Source organism: Saccopteryx leptura, chromosome 2, assembly GCF_036850995.1.
Source record: "Saccopteryx leptura isolate mSacLep1 chromosome 2, mSacLep1_pri_phased_curated, whole genome shotgun sequence".
Taxonomy (NCBI): domain Eukaryota; kingdom Metazoa; phylum Chordata; class Mammalia; order Chiroptera; family Emballonuridae; genus Saccopteryx; species Saccopteryx leptura.
Window position 1 is genome coordinate 375,406,192 of NC_089504.1, and position 19,509 is coordinate 375,425,700.

The following is a 19,509-nucleotide window of genomic DNA, read 5'->3' on the forward strand; positions in this document are numbered from 1 at the left end:
TTCTATTACCTTTTTCTGCTTGCTGTAGGTTAAGTTTATTTTTTCTTTTTCTAGTGCCTTAAGGTGGAAGTTTAGGGTATTGATTCAAGATCTTCTTTATTTTAATATAGACATTTACAACTATAAATGCTTCTGTAAGTGTTTTAGCTCCATCCCATTGGATTTGACATATATATTTTTCATTATAATTCATCTCAAAGTATTTCCTAATTTTCCTTCAACTCATTTGCTATTTAGAGGTAAACTATTTAATGTTCACATATTTATAAACTTTCCCATTTTTTTTTCTTTTTACTGGAATTTCAGAAATCTATCTCATGGTCAGATAATATATTTTGTGTGATTTTAGTTTTTTTAAATCCATTGAGATGTGCTTTATGGACTATCATATGTTTTATTCTGGAAAATATTCCATGTACCAAGGATGTTTATTGGGTAGAATATTTATTGAATGGAGTAACCTATGCCACTCTTAAAATCTTTGACACTCAAGGGAGTGTTGAGGGTTATTTCTTTGTGACTTTAATTTATATTTTTAAAAAGTCTTTGGCTTATTGTTACATTTCTCTAGATACCATTTGAAGAACTAAATATTTTACTTTTGATGAAACCCAAATTATCCATTTTTTTCTAATATACTTGGCTTTAATGACAAATCTAAGGATCTTTGTTGTACATTAAGGTCATAAAGGTGTCTTTCTATGTCTCCTTCAAGATATTTTATAATTTAGCTTTTATTTGTAAGAGACAATCTACTTGTGATCATTTTGTTATTATGTAGCAGGATTAAGATTATTCTTTATTTTTCTGACTCAACTATCTTTGAAGGGGCTATCCTGTCACCTACTAATAACATTGATGACTTTGACAAAAATAAACTGAGCATATATGTGTAGTTTATTTTGGGATTAGCTATTCTCATCCATCAATTTATTATTAGACTTATTCCACAATGTCTTGATTACTATAACTTTATATTAAGCCTCAAATGAGATAATCATTCAAGTTTACTTCATGTTTTTTTTTTTATATATTTTTGGATATCCTATGTACTTATCTTTTTATATCTATTTTAGAGTAAGTTTGTCAGTTTCTTTTATAGAACTGCTTATTATTGGAACTTGTTTGGAAAGAGTTAATACAGCAGACCCAAGACAGCTACCTTTGAAAAGAAGCTGCTTGCAAGGTTGGCCCTTAGGTAGTATGCAGGAACTTTTTTGGTAAACTGTTCCTGACATTTACACAAATCTTTCTCTAACTGGTAAGGGAGGCTCACTCTGCCTACACTGTTTGTACAGTGTGGTTTGTGCAGCACACCTGCTTTCCTTCTGGGAGTCTAGAATGTCAGTACACACTAGGTAGAGGGCGCCTGCATGACCAGCCCCAGTTAAAACCTTGGACACTAAGTCTATATAATAACCTTCCTTAGGCAGAGACATCATACATATGGCACTGCATTTTTGGTGCTGGAGGAAGATGGTGCTCTCTGATCCTCATGGTAGGGATAGAGCACACAGAAACTTCATCTACACTCTTCCAGACTCCACCTGGGTCTTTGTGCCTTATAATTCAGCCACATGTCTCTACTATGGTTCTGTACTAAATCTCAACCATGAGTAAAACTACATGCTGAGTCCCATAAATTCTGCTAGCGAATGTCTGAGGGTGAGAATGGTCTTAGGAACCCTGGCACATTATTCTACTTCAATGTATTGTTACTAGTATATAGAAATAAAATTTATTTCTAGATGTTGACCTTGAATTACATGACTTTGATACATTTACTTATTAATTCTAGAAGGTTTTGTAGATTTCTCGTGTTTTACCCAAGTAATTGTATCATCTGTGAGTAAAGATGATTTTACTCCTTTTTTTCTAATCTGTAATCACTTTTATTTTTGGTTTTTATCATATTGTCCCAGCTAAGTCTCCTATTGAATGGAAGTGATGAATATGCATTTTTCCCTTATTTCTTATCTAAGGTGGAAGACATTCATTATCTTATTATTTATTTATTACTTTTTTTCTCAATTGACTTATGATCCAATGACTTTATCATTGCTTACTACTTTTCTAACAGTATATTTCCCTTGAATAGAAGATAATACCATAGCATACCTGTTGTGGGTAGCAGGTATTGAATCCCACAAGGATTGATAAAAAATCTTTATTGATAAGGATAAAAATAATTCTAAAGTAATATTGTTATGTCTAAAGAACTTCATAACATCTTTAACAGTTTTTCCACTAACTTACCTTTTTTCTTCTTCACTTATACCTCTCAGTCCACTGCCTAACATACTAAGTTTTCTTTCTTTCTTTCCTTCTTCTCTTTCTCTTTCTTTCTTTCTTTCTTTTTCTTTCTTTCTTTCTTTTCTTTCTTTCTCTTTCTTTCTTCCCCTCTCTCTCTCTCTTTTTCTTTCTTTCTTTCAGTCTTTCTTTCTTCTTTTAATTAAATGAGGCAGAGACAGACTCCCACATGCACTCTGACCAGGACCTACCCAGCAAGGCCCTACCAGGCAATATTTTGTCCATCTGGGGCTCTAGCCCTGTTGCTTGGCAACTGAGCTATTTTAGCACCTGAGGCTGAGGCCATGGAGCCATCCTCAGTGCCCAGGGCCAACTTTGCTTGAACCATTTGAGCCATGGCTGCAGGAGGAGAAGAGAGAGAGAGATAGAGGGGGGAGGGGGGAGTAGCAGATGAATGCTTTTCCTGTGTGCCCTGACAAGGAATCTAACCCAGGACTTCCACATACTGGGCTGATACTCTACCACTGAGCCAACCGGCCAGTAGGTTTCCAAAAAATGAAATAAAATAGGCTATTAAAATACTTGATTCAAAAGTCAGTCACTACAAGAGATTTTAATTAATTTTGTCAGATGCCATTATTATATTTGCTTATGTAATATTGAATGCATTATTTTTTAGAGATATATTGCAAAGTAGTTTTAGGGAAGATGATGTAATGTCTGGGATTTAGTTTAATATGTTCCAGCAAACAATAATAATAACTAAAATGAGATTGTGAGAATTTTGATATCTGTAAAACTAGAGACTCTGTATATTACACTTAAACAATCTTTTGAAAATATTAGTCCCCCTACCTTTATTTATTTATAAATAAATAAATTCTCATTTGGAGACTTTTATTTCCTGAGTTCTAAGAAATAAGAAACACTCTTTTAGTTAACCCTTTGAGTAGTGAATTTTTTTCATGCTCACTGACCCCTGGGAGTGAGTTTTTTTTTTCAAAAAATAAAATTAGTTCCACTAACAGTTTTATTAACTTAAAATCTTGTTTGTTTGATAACCAATTTATAGAAACAAGAAGAACATACATTTGCCTTTTTTTAATGTTGGCTTACACATGTACAGTGTGTCCATAAAGTCATGGTGCACTTTTGACCAGTCACAGGAAAGCAACAAAAGACGATAGAAATGTGAAATCTGCACCAAATAAAAGGAAAACTCTCCCAGTTTCATACCTATTCATGCAGTTCGATGTGGGCTCACACACAGATTTTTTAGGGCTCCTTAGGTAGCTATCCCGTAGCCTCTACAGACTCGTCACTGACTGATGGCCTACCAGAACGGGGTTTCTCCACCAAACTGCTGGTTTCCTTCAACTGTTTATCCCACTAAGTAATGTTATTCCTATGTGATGGTGCTTCGTTATAAATGTGCCCATATTCACGTTGCATTTTGGTCACGGATATGAATTTAGAGAGCCACAGAACACACTGAACTTTTCTCTGTCCTGTCCACATCTCGACTGGCATTGCCGTGGGCTGCTCCGCTGTATACACAGTGTTACGTCATCATCTGTGCATGTGCACATGCTGCCACATCATCCTACAGAACCTGGTGCAGATTTCACATTTCTATCATCTTTTGTTGCTTTCCTGTGACTGGTCAAAAGTGCACCAAGACTTTACGGACCACTGTATATTCATACTCTGGATGGTCAGGAGGCACAAAGATGTACATGAATGTTCATACTACTCAAAGGGTAAATGTTTATAACAGATTGTTGAGTACTGTGAAAGATACTGGTACTAACAAATCATCCAACAGTCATTGAAAGATTAGAGAAATGCTTATAGGAAGAGGACTCTACTTCTATTATCTCCTCCTCCTCAGATAGCATTCACTGCTTAACTCACTAGAGTCTGGCTTCTAAAATCACTGCCACACTCAGATTCTCAGAACCCGTGGGCCTTCTAGTTGTTAAATCTAATAGGCACTTCACCTGTCTACCTCTTTTTGTATTATTTACAGACTGCCCACTATTCCTTTCATATTTCTCTTTCTTAGCTTGGTCTCTGCTTGGCTCAGCTAACGCAACAAAAGAATCCATCCCTAAGCTTAGTAGTGTAGGTTAACCATGTGGTCATGCTTGGACACCCTGGGTCAGGTGTTTGGACAGAGCACAGTGGGGACAGCGCTTCTTTGGCCCATGATGTACAGAGCCTCAGCTGGGAAGACCTGAAGGCTGGGTGACTAGACAGTTGAGGAGGAAACCCCTGGAGGCATCCTCACTCTCCTATCCAATTGCTGATACTGACTGTTGGCTGAGACCTCTGCTAGGCTGTAAGCCAGGCACCTACGCGGGACATGCGACCTCTCTGCAACTTCTCTGTGCACAGTGTTGTTTGGGCTCTCTCACAGAAGGGTGGATGGGTTTCTAGAAAACAGGTACAACTGTGATACAACCCCACACAGATCTAAGGCAAAGGGATCACAGACTCCACCTCTCAATGAGAGGACTGTCAAAGTCATCGTGGCATGGGAGACAATGTTGAGAGAGAGCTTTGAAAGATGTCGTCTGCCTTAGGCTCATAACTCTGGTTTTCCGACCTCTTTGAAATTCCCTTCTGAAACTCAGTTAGGGCTTCTGCTCTACTTACTGCTTAAATGACAGTAATCTTCAGGGTGGGTGTGACGTAGAGCCTTCCATCTCTTCACTCCACACTTTCTTCTTGTATCTCACACAAGCTATAACCACCCCCATCATGTAACTGCAATAAACAAGTAACAAGCAGCTCTTTGTAGTTCAGACTTCACTCCTGAGCTCCAAATCTAAGTATTTACAAGACCACCTATTTTAACACCTTATACACACTTTAAACTTTTATTACCCAATGGAATCCATTTGTTTCCTGTATTCATTATTATAAGAAATGCTGCTGCCATCCTATTGCCTCAGACAGAAAACTACAAGCTATTTTAGATTCCTTTTCTTAAAATTCCACATATCTTTTCAACCATTTCCAATCCAAGTTCTAGAAGGATTTTTAATCCTTCTAAATTACCTTTCAGTATATTAACGATTCTCCATCCTCACTGCCATTGCCTAGTTGAGGTGCGTATCTACCTCTTACTAGGATCATTGCATGGCTTCTCTTCCCGATTTTTGCCTTTTAGGCTTGTGCTTTACTGCATCCTGCCTTCTGCTTCTAGAGGGCACTGTTAATCATATATATCTGATTATGCTACTCTCTTGCTCAAATTTTTCATATGGTCCCCATGCTTGCCTTATTTATTTATTTGTTCGTTTGTTTGTTTATTTTTAGTGAGAGAGAGAGAATGGCAGACAGACAGAAAGGGATCGATGAGAAGCTTCAACTTGTACTTGCTGTACCTTAGTTATTCATTAATTGACTCTCATATATGCTTTGACTGTGGGGCTCCGGATGAGCCAGTGACCCCTTGCTCAAGCCAGTGACCTTGGGTTCAAGCCAGCGACCTTGGGCTTCACGCAAGTAACCATGGGATCAAGTCTATGATTCCATGCTCAAGCAGGTGAACCTGCGCTCAAGCCAGATGAGCCCACGCTGAAACTAGCAACCTCGGGTTTTCGAACCTGGGACCTCAGCATCTGTTGTCGATGCTCTCTCTGCTGCACCACCCCTGACCAGGCAATCCTTGTCATACTTAGATACCTGCTCAGATGTCCACACTCAATGCTCACCATTCTTTCCACAATGGCACTTTAAACCGTAGGATTCACAATTCTCTTAAAACACTTTATTATTTTATGCCTCTAAGTCTTTGCACATGTTAGTCCACTCACCTAAAATCATTCCCCTCCCCTTATCTTTTTGTTTATATTTGACTTTGAAAATCTCAATTTAAGTGTTACCTTTTCCATGAATACTTTCCTGATAAGCAACCCCTTCACTCACACACATGCACATTCCCACCAAAATTACCATCTGCAAGAATTCATTGGATGTAATACTCTGATTTCATGGCTTCCTCTGCATATCTCCAATAAATAATACCAAAGGGTATTATAATGGTTGTGTACAGAACTCTCTGTAGGCTGCAATTCTGCCTCAGTAATCCCTTATGTATCTAGTCTGCTAACACCTAATGACTAGTATCTCCTACGCCAAGCGAGTCATTGTTGCTGAAGTGCGTGCCGTGGTAAACAGGACTTCATTTATAGTTCATCTCTAGCTCATGGTAGGAATTTACAACATATGTTTTGAACTGTTAAATAAATAAACTATGAGCTGTTGTAAGGATGCACTAAGTCTTGTTTAATTGGTGATAGAAGAAAGGCACCTCAGTGGATCTCAGCGGGGGTCATTTAGAGAAGTCCTTGTGTGCACGTAGGACAAGAATTATGATTTAATTTACCAGTTTATATAATGCAAGTAAGTAAATTTTAAGTTTGCTACTAAAGCTCCTTGATTTATCTTAAAAGCTATTACTGGCCCTGGCCGGTTTGTTCAGTGGATAGAACATCAGCCCGGTGTATGGATATCCCAGGTTTGATTCCCAGTAAGAGCACACAGGAGAAGCAACCATCTGCTTCTCTCCCTCTCCCTCTCCCACTTCCCCTTTCACAGCCAGTGACTTGACTGGTTTGAGCATCAGTCTCAGGCACTGAGCATAGCTTGGTTGATTTGAACATCAGCCCCAGACGGGGATTGCTGGGTGGATCCTTGTTGGGGTGCATAGAGAAGTCTGTCTCTCTATATCCTATACTCTCACTTTAAAAAAAATAGCTACTACTATCTGTATTGCAAAGGAAATTTAGTGATCTGGCATCATGAAAAGCCAGGCTTCTCTGTCCACGTTTCCGGCCCAGCCCAGCTCTGTGCTTGTCAGGTTGTGCCAGCCACACTCCCCTCGAGCACACCTGCAGGGCCTCCCAGGCCTGTGCTGTTCTCCAGTCTCCCCTGGTGGATTCTCTTGAGATTTGCCTCTATTTCCTCCTGGTTATTTAGGCCCCATCCAGATTTCTCAGCAACAGATGTGAATTCTTCGCTGTCCCATGGAGTCTGCTATCATAGCCATGGAGCTGTGAAGACTCTGGAGGAAAACCCTGCCTTAAGCAGGTAACATGACTTCACTCTTAGCAGCTTTTATCTTTTTTGTTTATATCTATATACAGATATAGATATACATCTTTGAGAGAGAAAGGAAGAGAGAGAGAGAGAGAAAGAGAGACAAGAACATAGATCTGTTCTTCTATGTGCCCTGTCTGGAAATCAAACAGCAACCTCTGTGCTTAGGGACAATGATCTAACCAAGTGAGATATCCAGCCAGAGTTGTTTGTTTGGGGGTTTATTGGGGGGAGGGGTGGTTGAGGGGTGGATCTCTATTGCATTGCAGACATTTTTTATAATCAGCATAAATCTTTATTTAATTTTATTTGACCTGAGCTGCTTTAAAAATGCCACATTGACAGTGAGCATCACTCATTTAGTTACTGAATTCTGCTCACAGCTATAAATGAGCGACCTCTGGCATGACCAGTGGTCATTTAGAGCATGGCCACATTTTGATTGCTTGGACTTTCTGTCAGTCCATTTAGTGCACACACCAGTTACTGAAGCGGAATCACAAGCCTGAATTGGGGGCGGGGGAATTTCCTTACAGAGAAGTAATATGCCCCTTTCTCAGTATATGACAGCATCTAGGTAAATACATTCTGTGCATACTAAAGCACAATGTACCCCTCCCAAAGAAAATAATTGAAAGATGTATATTATGTGTTTTTCACAATTATACTTATGCAAGTAACACAGAAGCATTGGTTCACTTTTGACGGGGGTTGTTTATTGTGTCCTAATAGATAACAGAGGTTCTTGCCCTCCAGTGGGCACTGACCGTGGGAAAACCTTCTGTTATTAATAAAGCCCCAGTCTATTCTTATCTGTTCTTATTAGAAACCTAGAATCGTAGATGTCTGGTGCCCAGAAGTAGTCTGCGAAGCCTGATTGCCAAGTGCAAAGCATGGAGCCTGAAGCATGACCAGATGGTCACATTCACTCACATATAGGTCAAGACGGGCATATTTTTCTTTCAGATTTGGAATAAGGGTTAATCATACAATGTCAGCAGCTTTCAGGAATACGGCCTTGTGAATACAGTTACAGATAACGTCAAAAATTAATCTCATACATGGTGAAAAGGTGAAAATTCTATCAAGTTTTTACAAAAGTACTGTGATATTAATAATGTAGGTAAAATTTATTTTTTATCAACTCCTACCTCTAAAATTTCAATGAGTGTGCATTAAGCACACAACTTATAATACTGTTATGTTCGATTGCCAAAAGTAACTATGTATTGATATTTCAGAAATGCCTGCAGTGCCTTTATGTAACTAGTTGCTATTTTTGCCTCAAAAAATAAATAATGCTTCCTGTTTTTACTTTTACTTATCTGGAATAAGTAGCTATTGACATCTGGTGAAGTCAGTATAAAGATTTATTTACCTGAGTGCAAACGTTGACCAATAGGGAGCTTGACTCAGTGTTTATATCGAAGGACAATAAATTGTGATATTGACTGGGCTGAGAAGTCAATATTTGCATTGTTGTAAACATTTAAAAAAATCTCCATGAAATATTCTTCAGAAATTCTCCTGTCATCAGACTAGCTGAGCTGGAGCTGTTTGGGAAATAGCTTGTGTCTTGAAGCAAGTGGTTAATGTGAAATAGCTATAAATTGTTCTGGTTTCCTTATTTATGCAAAGACATTATTTATGGTGATGGATAATGGTGATTATTAGGAGCTTTCAGATGACAGTCCAAAACCTTACTCTCAAATAGAAGGTTTTTGTCTAAAAGAGCTCCCTAAGCAAAATATATTCTCCGTGATCAACTTATGTCTTAAAAACCTTATGTTTTCCAAGGAATATCTGATTCCCAACACAGTAAAACATTAATTCCAATTAGACTAATTTATAACTTGGGATACTTGGATTCAGCTGGGATGAATGTGTGCTTACACCAGAAAGATGGTTTAAAATAAATTAGAGCAAATAATATGATAAACTGAATACTTATTTAACATAAAAGAGAAATCTATATAAAATGTTATAACCACCTATCAATATAAATGCTTGTATTCATCTTAAATTTCTTAAATACAAGTGGTATGTGTGTGAATTTATATAGTATATGTAACTTTTAACTAATTGTTTGGATTAGTCAACATGTGCTCATATGCAAAGCCCTGGCTGTACAGCTCAGTTGGTTGGAGCATTGTCCCGGAGCAAGGAGTTAGCCGGTTCAATTCCTCAGTCAGGGCACATACAGAGCAGCTCGATGTTCCCGTCTCCATCTCTCCCTGCCTCTCTCAAGAAAAAAAAAGAAAAGAACACACACACAAATACATTCATATGCACATAGAAGAAGCAAGATGCAGGCAATTCCTATGCTGTAATGTATAAATAAAATTTCTGGCTAATTTTTAATTCTGAATTATTTCCAAGTCGGTAAAATCATAACCTGTGTGGACATCCCAGAGCCCCACCTTTTGTAGAGTGCAAACTGAATGGTCTAGTGCAGAGTTTGATGCCCAACATCTTTGTAAGATACGCAACTGTGCCAGCATCCTGATCAGAAATCAAAGAGCTGGGGAAATTAACAAAATATGATGCCTATTAATTTTTGAGCATGAATTTGGATGAAAATTTGACAATTTAAAAACATCTTTGCATCATGGGTATATTCCTAGAGGATGGAAAAAGGAAAAATTAACAGAAGCATCCGGTTTTCCCTGCAGTTGCTTGAATATCTCTTCTCTTGGATATTCTTCAAAGTGCCCTGTTCTCAGTTCGCCTTGGAGCATGGCAGTGCCTGTCACAAAGAGGGCTGAGGGGAAGGCCAACAGGGGCGAGGCTGAAATGGGCCTTTCCTGTGGAAGGTGGGCTCCTGGCAGAATGTGGAAATTCTCTTCCAATGATGGGGCTGCAAATAAAACACGTCAGCTCTGGTCAGGTCTCATGTCAAGTCCCTGATGCGCCATTACTCGGTTCCATTTCTGTCTTCTCCACCCATGTTTTTCTGGTCTCTTCCTCCCTCGGGTCTCCTTACTCTCCCTGCCTCCCTCTCTTTGGGGAAGCTGTCCAGTGCCAGTAGGATGAACCTGTCCCATGACTTCTGAAGGACTGACCTAACCTCTCGGGGCCTCTATTCCCCAGATTCTGTAAAGGAGGATTGTTGTGAAGATTAAATAAAGTAAGATATGTAAGTTATTTGGTAGTACCAGGCAGTCAACAGTTGAGAATGCTCCCTTCCATAGGCTTTCTTGTTACTCAGGGGAAGAGCAGATGGACGCTTAGTTTGCTCAGGCTGCTATTACAGAGTCCCATGGACTGGTGGCTTAAACAACGGAAATGTATTTTCTCAGAGTTCTCAAGGAGAGAAATTTAAGATGAAGGTGTTGGCAGGGTTCGTTTCTTCTTAGGCTCTCTTGTTGGCTTGGAGATAGCCATCTTCTCTCTGTGCTCTCAAATGATATTCTGTCTGTGTGTGTCTGTGTCCTGATGACCTCATTTTAAAGACCCTGTTTCCAATGCAGTTGCTCTCTGAAGTACCAGTGGTTAGTGCTTCAACACACGAACTTGAATTTGGGCTGGACACAATTTAGCCGGTAACCCCCAGCCGCTGTCTGTCCTCAGCCTCCTCTAGCTTATGGATTGCACAACTCACCTGACTAACCCCTGTGGCCATGGGAGAAACGGACATGGCTATAGGTGCCACCTGGTGTTTCCTGGAGTCCCCCCAGCACCTGCCTTGAGAGCCCAGACCCACAAATGCCACAGAGCAATCAGTCTCGGAAATACTGGTGCAGAAGTAGCTTAGGAATTTGATTTTGTGGTTTTGGCACAGAAACACTATGATGAAGGCACAGGATAAAGACAGATGAGGTGCTCGCTCATCTGGGTAAGCTGAGGGGGTCAGGAGGGAGGTCCTAGCCTGGGCTACCCTCACAGACCAGTGAGAAAATGCGGGAGAAGAAAGAAGCAGATGCACCAGGGTCATGAGCAAAGGGAAAGCTGCTGTCACAGGTAGGTTTCTCTCCACACCCACCCAACTCCTCAGCCTCCCTGCATATCATGCCCCTCCCACCTGCACCGCCCCTTTCCCATAGCCACTCCCAGTAGTGTTTTCTCAATCCACCTGCCCTCAGAGGACTGGACCCTGATGCTAGCCTTCTTTGTGGCTTCACTTTGTCATTAATTAGGACAGTCCTGGCTGGTTACCACCCCCTTCCTATCCCCATCCCCATCTCCAACCTGTGAGCCCAGGATAGAAGACAGTGCTTGCAAGTTTCTTTATACATACCTCTCTCTTCTCACCTTTTTGAACTTTTTTTTTTTTTTCAATTACCATGGACATCTTGAAGGAAATAGAAGTTCTAAGGTCTGGATGACTGTTTTTCTGATTGTCTTCCATTGCAGCCCTGACCTGGTTGGCACTTCCTCCCTCACAAACCCTCCCTCCTCCCCACTCCAGGCAAGGGATACCAGTGCCAGGCAGGGGAGTATGGAGGTGTGGCTCTGGCCTTGCCATGTGGCATGGTACCGCCCACCTCACTTAGCCACGCCTCTCCTTGGGCTGTATCTCCAGTCCTTCCCATGAGGTCTCCTTCACAAGTTTAGCTCTTTGGTCCAAAGACCACACAGGTGATAACTCATTCTTTCTGGCATACCCTCTTTCTCATGGATGAGTCTGCCCTGCTTCCCCTCCTGGTCCTGTCAGCTGCCAGTCCCCCAAGCTGTCTGCCTCTGTCCTGGCCTTGACAGATGAGTCTCGCTCCACCAGGGTCTTTATGATTCAAGGCACAGTCTGCCCCCTTGTAGATGGTAATCTTGTTAATGTATCTGCACAGCTTATCTGCTGTGCCCAGCAGAACTCACCTCGGGGCTGGCTCCACAGGTAGGCAGAGTGAGCAGACACCCGCACACTAAGAGATATCAGCTGGGAAGAAGACCAGTCGCCCCAAGTTCTGCCCCCAGAGGCTTGGCTGCTGGCTGACAATCAGCTCTCAGTGCCTTTAGTGTCAGGATCTGGTTTCTGTGAAAAAATAGCTTCTGATACCTATCGCTGTTTTTACAATTTACAGAATACTTTTATGTAAAGTATTTAAGCTGATCTGTAAACTGTCAGGTAGATATTCATTTTCTCTCATTTTAAAGAGAACAGAAGATGAGCGACTTTCTCAAGATCACATAGCAACAAGCTGAGACTTAAACTAGCCAGGGCTCTGACACTGGGTTTCCTCCACTACGTCTCTCACAGTGAACCGTGGCTTCTGGGTCTTTCTCGGAAGAAGGTCTAGTTTGAAGGATTGAAAGATGAGAAGAAAGAAGCAGAATTAGACATAACATAAAAGAGCCACTAATGAAAAAACTAGGGAGTAAGAACACACAATTACATACACTTTACATTCTTCAACATGACTGCCACCACCAGAATGAGCAATCTTGATCCATTTATTCTTGACTTTCTACCAAGTTGTTGTAGGACTTTTCCTACATCATCACTATGTATGAAGAAACTTGATATTCAATGGTTCTCAACTGGACACCATCTCTAGGGAGTATTTGCATATGTATGAGGGCATTTTTGGTTGTTAGCATGACTTGAGGGCTCTATGGCATTTGGTGGAAGTGGGGCGGATACTAAACATCAGCACCATGTAGGAAAGTCCCACAGAGTGTGAACTTCACCTGACTGCCACACCTGTAGTGACACCTTTAAGAAACTACACTGGACGCAGTGGTGAGACTCAGCTGGTTCGCACCAGTTTGGCAGAACCGATACCTAATTTTTTGTTGAGTTCAGCAAACCAGACCAGGCGGTGGCGCAGTGGATGGAGTTCAGCAAACCAGTTGTTAAAATGGCACTTGTAATCGGGGTTCTCTCTAAGGTGGGTGCCTGGACAGCCACCTAAGTGAAAATCACAAATCTACATTCCTCAGTCTTTTTTAGCATTCATCTGCACAACAGGGTATTCTAAGCACCCATAGTAACATTCATTCCGTTCACAGAGAAAAAATTGCAAGCAAGGATATCAATCAAGAAGCAATACGGAAATATCTTAAAAAAACAGGGTTTTTTTTCAGGTATTATTTCATATTTTTTCATTAATATTTTAAAACTTTCTTATAACATAATCTAGTTTTGTGTGCCTCTTTTATTTTTCTAATTTAAGTAATAAATGCACTGAATAATAAACCACCTTTCAGTATATCATTTTTTAATACTTAAAGCGGTCATTAGAGCAGAGAACTGGTTGTTGAAGTATTTGAATCCCACTGCTAATGGGAGGGATAGATCAAATTTATGAAGCCCTGGCATTTGCTGATGGTGTCCTTGAGAATCTAGACTGACCACCAAGCTGTTTTTCTCTATGCTTCTACCTGTTGGTTCTTTCTCTGAGATTTTACCCCCTTTTGGTGCCGTGTCCTTACTCTTGAAATGACTCAACCATAAAAATTCCTTTCCCTGATACATGAACAAGGACTTTCTTCTTTAACTTTCTCCTCAGTGTATATTCTTCAAAATGTTCTTTAGACCAGATGAGATCCTTCAGGCTGTTGATGACAGAAAAAATGCTGTCTGATGCCCATCAATCATCCCTCCTTGTCAGATCTGTCTGTCTAACCAGTTTGGAAGCCCTAGAGGCAAGGCCAGTTTTAGTTCTGTTTGGTGCCGAGCGAGCAAAGCACTAAAATAACAGCGAAATAATGATGGTGGTAATCAGAATCATGCTTTGGTAAGTGGAATATGCTGAACTCCCCAAATGCTTATTTTTAATAATGTATAGAATGAAGAACGGAAGGACCATCGAGCGTGTGATTCAGATGTCCTGTTTGGGTACATTTTCCCCTAATAATTTGAGAGGAACCTTTTTTTATCCAGCACTGGGCCCATGAGTCAGACTGAGCGTGCATGTGACTGAGCAGTGTGAAACTGTGCGTGTGTCTGAGTTTGAAGTCCTGTGAGTTTCTGCAGGAAAATAACAAAGCAATCTTGTTGATAAGGAAAAATAAAACACTAAAAAGACTTAAGGAAGTGATTTAGGAGACTGAGAAGCTTCCAGAGAAAAGGATTATAGTAGGTCAAGTGCAACCAAATCAGGGACTTATGATTTCATGCATATTACTCAATTTAGAATAACTGAAAAATAGATTTAAAGGTAAATAAATGGCAATCTATGTATTATGCTAAATAAAGAAAAAAATATGCTAATGTGTACACAAGTCAGCGTGCATGAGAGCGTGTCTCAGATTAGTTTACTATTTTGTGAGCTTACAATTTGGGGTGTGGATGCATGTCCAAAGAGAGTAGATGGTCTATATGGAAAACAAAGAAGAAAACAGTGTTCTGGGATGTGTTTAGTGTATGTTTTGGAGAATACTGAGGAATAATTAGACCTATTCTTTCAATAAATATTTATGTAGTTGATGGGGACAATGTTATTATTCCTAGAGATAATGTATATGTATTAGTATCAAATATATATCTACACACACACACACACACACATACACACGTATAAGTAATAATCCAGTAGAGCAAAAGCAGATGGAGATGCAGGGAAACTAGAAATCCCAGATAAAGAGAAGTACTTGAAAAGATAAGTAAGGAATAAACCTATAGATTTCATAAGATCTTTGATAGAAGGAGAGGCAGTGTTCTGTTAGATAGCTAATATAACATAGGAATAGAGGTGAAGGAGTTGGAGGTGTTTTCCAGTGAGAGATTGCAACAATGGAGCATGCAATCTAGGTTTTCTAAAGCTTAGGATACAGTGAGATGATAAGCACGGATGTAGAAGGTTTCTAGGTTTGATCATGACAAAGTAGGTGATGCCTGCGTAATGAATGGCTTTGGGTTTTGTCTTCTTCCTTCAGTAAAGCATAAGACAAGATCATTAACAGAAGATAGCATAAATGGAGGGCGATGGTAAAAAAGAAGTCAGGTGTTTGGGGAAAAAAAATGTTGGAGAAAAAAAATAAACCTGGAGAGTGGGAGAATGGTTGTCACAGAAACATTGTAGAATTCCAGGGTTGTGATGGTGCTTATTTGAGGTAGGTGATCATGAATGTTTGGAATATTTTGCAGTGAGAGATTATAATGATGGGTCATAAACACCTAAGTTTATCAAAAAATATATATATATAAAAGTATTTATAAAAAAGAAAGACTAAAAAGTGTTGAGTCGATGGAATTGAGGCCTTGGTGAGTAAAATAATTGTTTCCATAAAGTCACTGTGCAAAAGTTTGGCTGAGATAGGGAGTCATGGATAGAGCGAGATGCTCACATAAATTACCTCAGCAGTGGTATAGTACCTGACAAATTGCAGGTGCCACTGTGGAGTTGGTCAAGGACGCTCACAGAGGAAAACCTCATTGGTGATTAGGAGATCAAGAATGTGAGAATCAGTATTTTCATAGATTATATTTTTGGACAACAAACTCACTAAAAATGATGTAGGATTTGGGATGGGGTAGAAGCTGACCCTGGGACAAAGATGTTCAGTGAATGGGAAGGAATGGGCATGTGGTCTACAGAGAACAGAAATGTGAGAAGGTAGAAGAGTAAAATTATTTGGATGGTATACGTCTCAAAGGTACAGGGTTATAAAATGATGGAGTCTAGAAGTTTCATTGGGGAACAGAGATACCAGCGAACAAATCAGTAGCCTCCAGTTGACAGACAAGACAGGTCTACTGGGGAATCCTTACTCCCAGACTCACTACGACAGTGAGGTAGAGGAGCTCTCCAAGAAGTACGAGAGGATACAAGGGAGCGACGATTCTTGCAGTTGTGAAGAATGAAGCAAAGGATGGAGGGTCTTGAAAGGAGAGAGAGTGTGGAGTAAGTCAGATGGGAGGTTATATGAAACCACGTGATCCAAGACTATGGGAAACAGGAGGCGACTGGAGAGAACTAGATTTGTACCCCAGGGGTTAGTATATGACAAATCCCGGGTCAAATTTACCCTGCTGACTGTTTTTTGGTTTTTGGGTTTTTTTTGTATGTCCTGCAAACTAAGAATTTTTTTATATGTGTAAATAGCTTGCTATCAATGAAAAGAAGAATGGTATTTTGTAATACAGTAGGATTATGTGAAATTGACATGTTACTGTTCATGAATAAAGCTTTATTGTAATGCAGCCCCACTTGCTTTTGGATTATAGGGGCAGAGTTCAGCAACTGCTACAGAGGCTATTTGGCCTGCAAGTTCTAAAATGCTTACTATTTGGTGCTTTACCAAAAAAAAAAAAAAGTCTGCTTATTTTAATCTAGAGCAGTGATTTTCAACTGGTGTGCTGTAAGAATTTTTAAAACATGCAATACTTGACTGTTTAGTTGGTGGCACTGACCTCTTAGATTGTGAAATAAAAAAATGTTACAGCCAAGACAACAATAGCCATCCTGTGTGAGTGAATTAAAATTATACGCATTGTTTGGTCAGATTGGCAAAAAATATATTTTTTGGTGTGCCACAGAACTTTAGTAATTAGTTTATGTGTGCTATGAGATGTAAAAGGTGGAAAATCGCTATTCTAGAGCAGTGGTAGTCAACCTGGTCCCTACCGCCCACTAGTGGGCATTCCAGCTTTCATGGTGGGCGGTAGCAAAGCAACCAAAGTATAAATAAAAATATTTAACTATAGTAAGTTGTTTTATAAAGATTTATTCTGCAAAACTTAGCAAAAATCCGACAAAGTACTTGGTAAGTAATTATTATGATATGCTTTAACTTGCTGTAACTCTGCTTTATAAATTTTATTAAGTAAAGTTATATTCCCTACTTTATAAATCACCATTACTGTGGAACCAGTGGGCGGTTAGAAAATTTTACTACTAACAGAGATACAGAAGTGGGCAGTAGGTATAAAAAGGTTGACTACCCCTGCTCTAGAGGATGGGTCATGATAGTCTCTTGGAGAAGAGTGGTTATGCAAGCTGGGGTCTACAGAGCATCATAGGATACTCCAGTGGTGTTTAGGCAAGCTGCTCCCACAGTCTTTGTGCAAATAGTGGTTGTGGCGGCTAACTACACCTAGAGGGTGGACAAGTTTGAGCTTTGACAAGAACACAGTAGTCATGGGAGCAGCTTCTGATTTACCTAAGCAACTGGATAAATGCCTTCAGAAAACATTTGCATTCAGCTTTCTTTCTTTGTTTGACTCTAATTTTTACATCTCGTTATGCTCTGGCTCTCTCACACTCTCCTTTCCTCTCTTCATTTTGTCTGTGTGTCTATCTGTCTATCTATCTATCTATCTATCAATCAACTATCTTGCCTTTACCAGCTGCTGACTCCACTGGGTCACTCATAAACTTCTGCCCACTTCTCCAGTACATCATGGAAGGTGCCGGTCAAGTCTTATAAATGTGGAAATTTGTCTCTTGAGGTTGAGAATTTGAACAGAAATAAAGAATAACTTGTCAACTATCAGTCAAAGTTGTTAGTTTTCATTATTTTAAGTTACTTTTTTTTAATATTTATTTTATTGATTTCAGAGAGAGGAAGGGAGAGAGAGGGAGAGACAGGAACACCAATCTGTTTCTGTATGTGCCCTGACTGAGGATCGAACCGGCTACTTCTACACTTCAGGACAATGCTCTAACCAGCCGAACTATCCGGCCAGGGCAAGGTTGTTAATTTTAATTTTTTTAAATACAAGGACCAATGACATTTGGTTGGTGATCAAGTAAACTGTTTCTTTATCTTCCCTCTTGGAGCTGTCAAAAAGGAAGAGAGTCGGCTTGAAGAATACTAGAGAGAGCGGAAGCTAATGCAATGTAAGCAGAGCAGCTGAGGACAGATCAAGGTAGATGGGACATAGCGCTGTCAGTGACAGGCAAAGCCATGGACCCTGAAAAAGAAGGACAGGGAAGGCAAGTGAGCGTAAGTGTCAGAACATGGACATTTGTTCTTTCTCTTTATGCATATTATTCAAACCTCTTGAGGCAGGTGACGGAGATTTCGCCAGTACAGAATTGCCCTATTAAGCCAGGTTTGATATTTTCTCAGCAGAAGCAGCTGTTGCTTGCAGCCACGCCCCCTTGCCAGCTTCCATCCCTCACAGGGCGCTGCTCATTGTGGGGCTTGTTGTTGCTGCTTCTCTTGCAGAGCGACCCCTTCTTCTGATGAGCCACATTTTGTGTGGATGGCAGCACTTTTTTCCTGCCTTTCCCAGGAAGGTAAAGAGCCTAATCATTTTCCCTGCAATCATTCCACATCTAATTACATAGGGACAGAGCTGAATCACCAAGCTGATTCCACTCGGAAAGAATTCAACCGAATTGACGATGACATAAGAAAGCTCTCTGAGACACTTCTGATTAGGGGACGCTGGAGCCTAACTCATTTGGAGGAAGCAGAGATATTAGCTGTAAGAGTTGTTAACTGTGGAGCTAGCCAAACCTGGCTCTTTTCTTATTCACTCCAAGCCCAGCTTGACAATGGCCTTCTTTAGTCTCCTTTAGGAAATGTGGAATAAAATTCTTTAACCTTAGGCAATTTCAGAGGTCTCCCTATGGGTACAGCCTGATCTGTAGAGGCACAGTGGACAAAGCATAGATCTGAAACACTGCAGTCACCAGTTTGAAATCTTGGGCTTGCCTGGTTAAGGCACATATGGGAGTTGATGCTTCCTGATCCCCCTTCCCTCATGTGCCTCTCTCCTCTCTCTCTAAAAATAAATAAAAAAATACTTATGGGTCCAGTCTTTATCAGAAAAAAAGAAAGAATAAACACTCTAAGATATAGACATCTGCTATTTACTTGAAATTCACCAAAGAAGGTTTTAAATATAGTAGTTCATTCTGACAGCTAGAATGGCCACCAAAATTATAATCAGTCAGTTCATTCATTCATTGTTTGACAATAGTTGTTACCGTCTGCGGGTTAAAAACTATAATTGACATTGGAGATATAAAGATAAATAAGAGTTCCTTCTGTCTTATAAATTTGAGTCCAGATGGGTAAGTATATGTAAAAGCATAACAATACAAAGTAACTAGTATAACATTAGAAACAAGCAAACAAACAAAAAACTGGGTAGAGAGAAGGTAAGGAAATTTAAGAATCAAGAAAGGGTCCCCATAGGACTTATTCTGAAGACTATTTTGAAGATTGCATAGCCATTTGAAAGCAGACAAAGGGGTGTTAGATCGACACAGAGTAGGAGCAGATAGACGGGCACAATAGAGGCCTAACATGTTAGAA

General features: G+C 40.0%; 1 protein-coding gene across 6 annotated transcripts in view; it reads left to right on the forward strand.

Moving 5' to 3' along the window:
- The window catches only part of NTM (neurotrimin), a 1,039,948-nt gene that overhangs the window by 983,953 nt on the left and 36,486 nt on the right, over positions 1–19,509 (forward strand). The window lies entirely within an intron of this gene.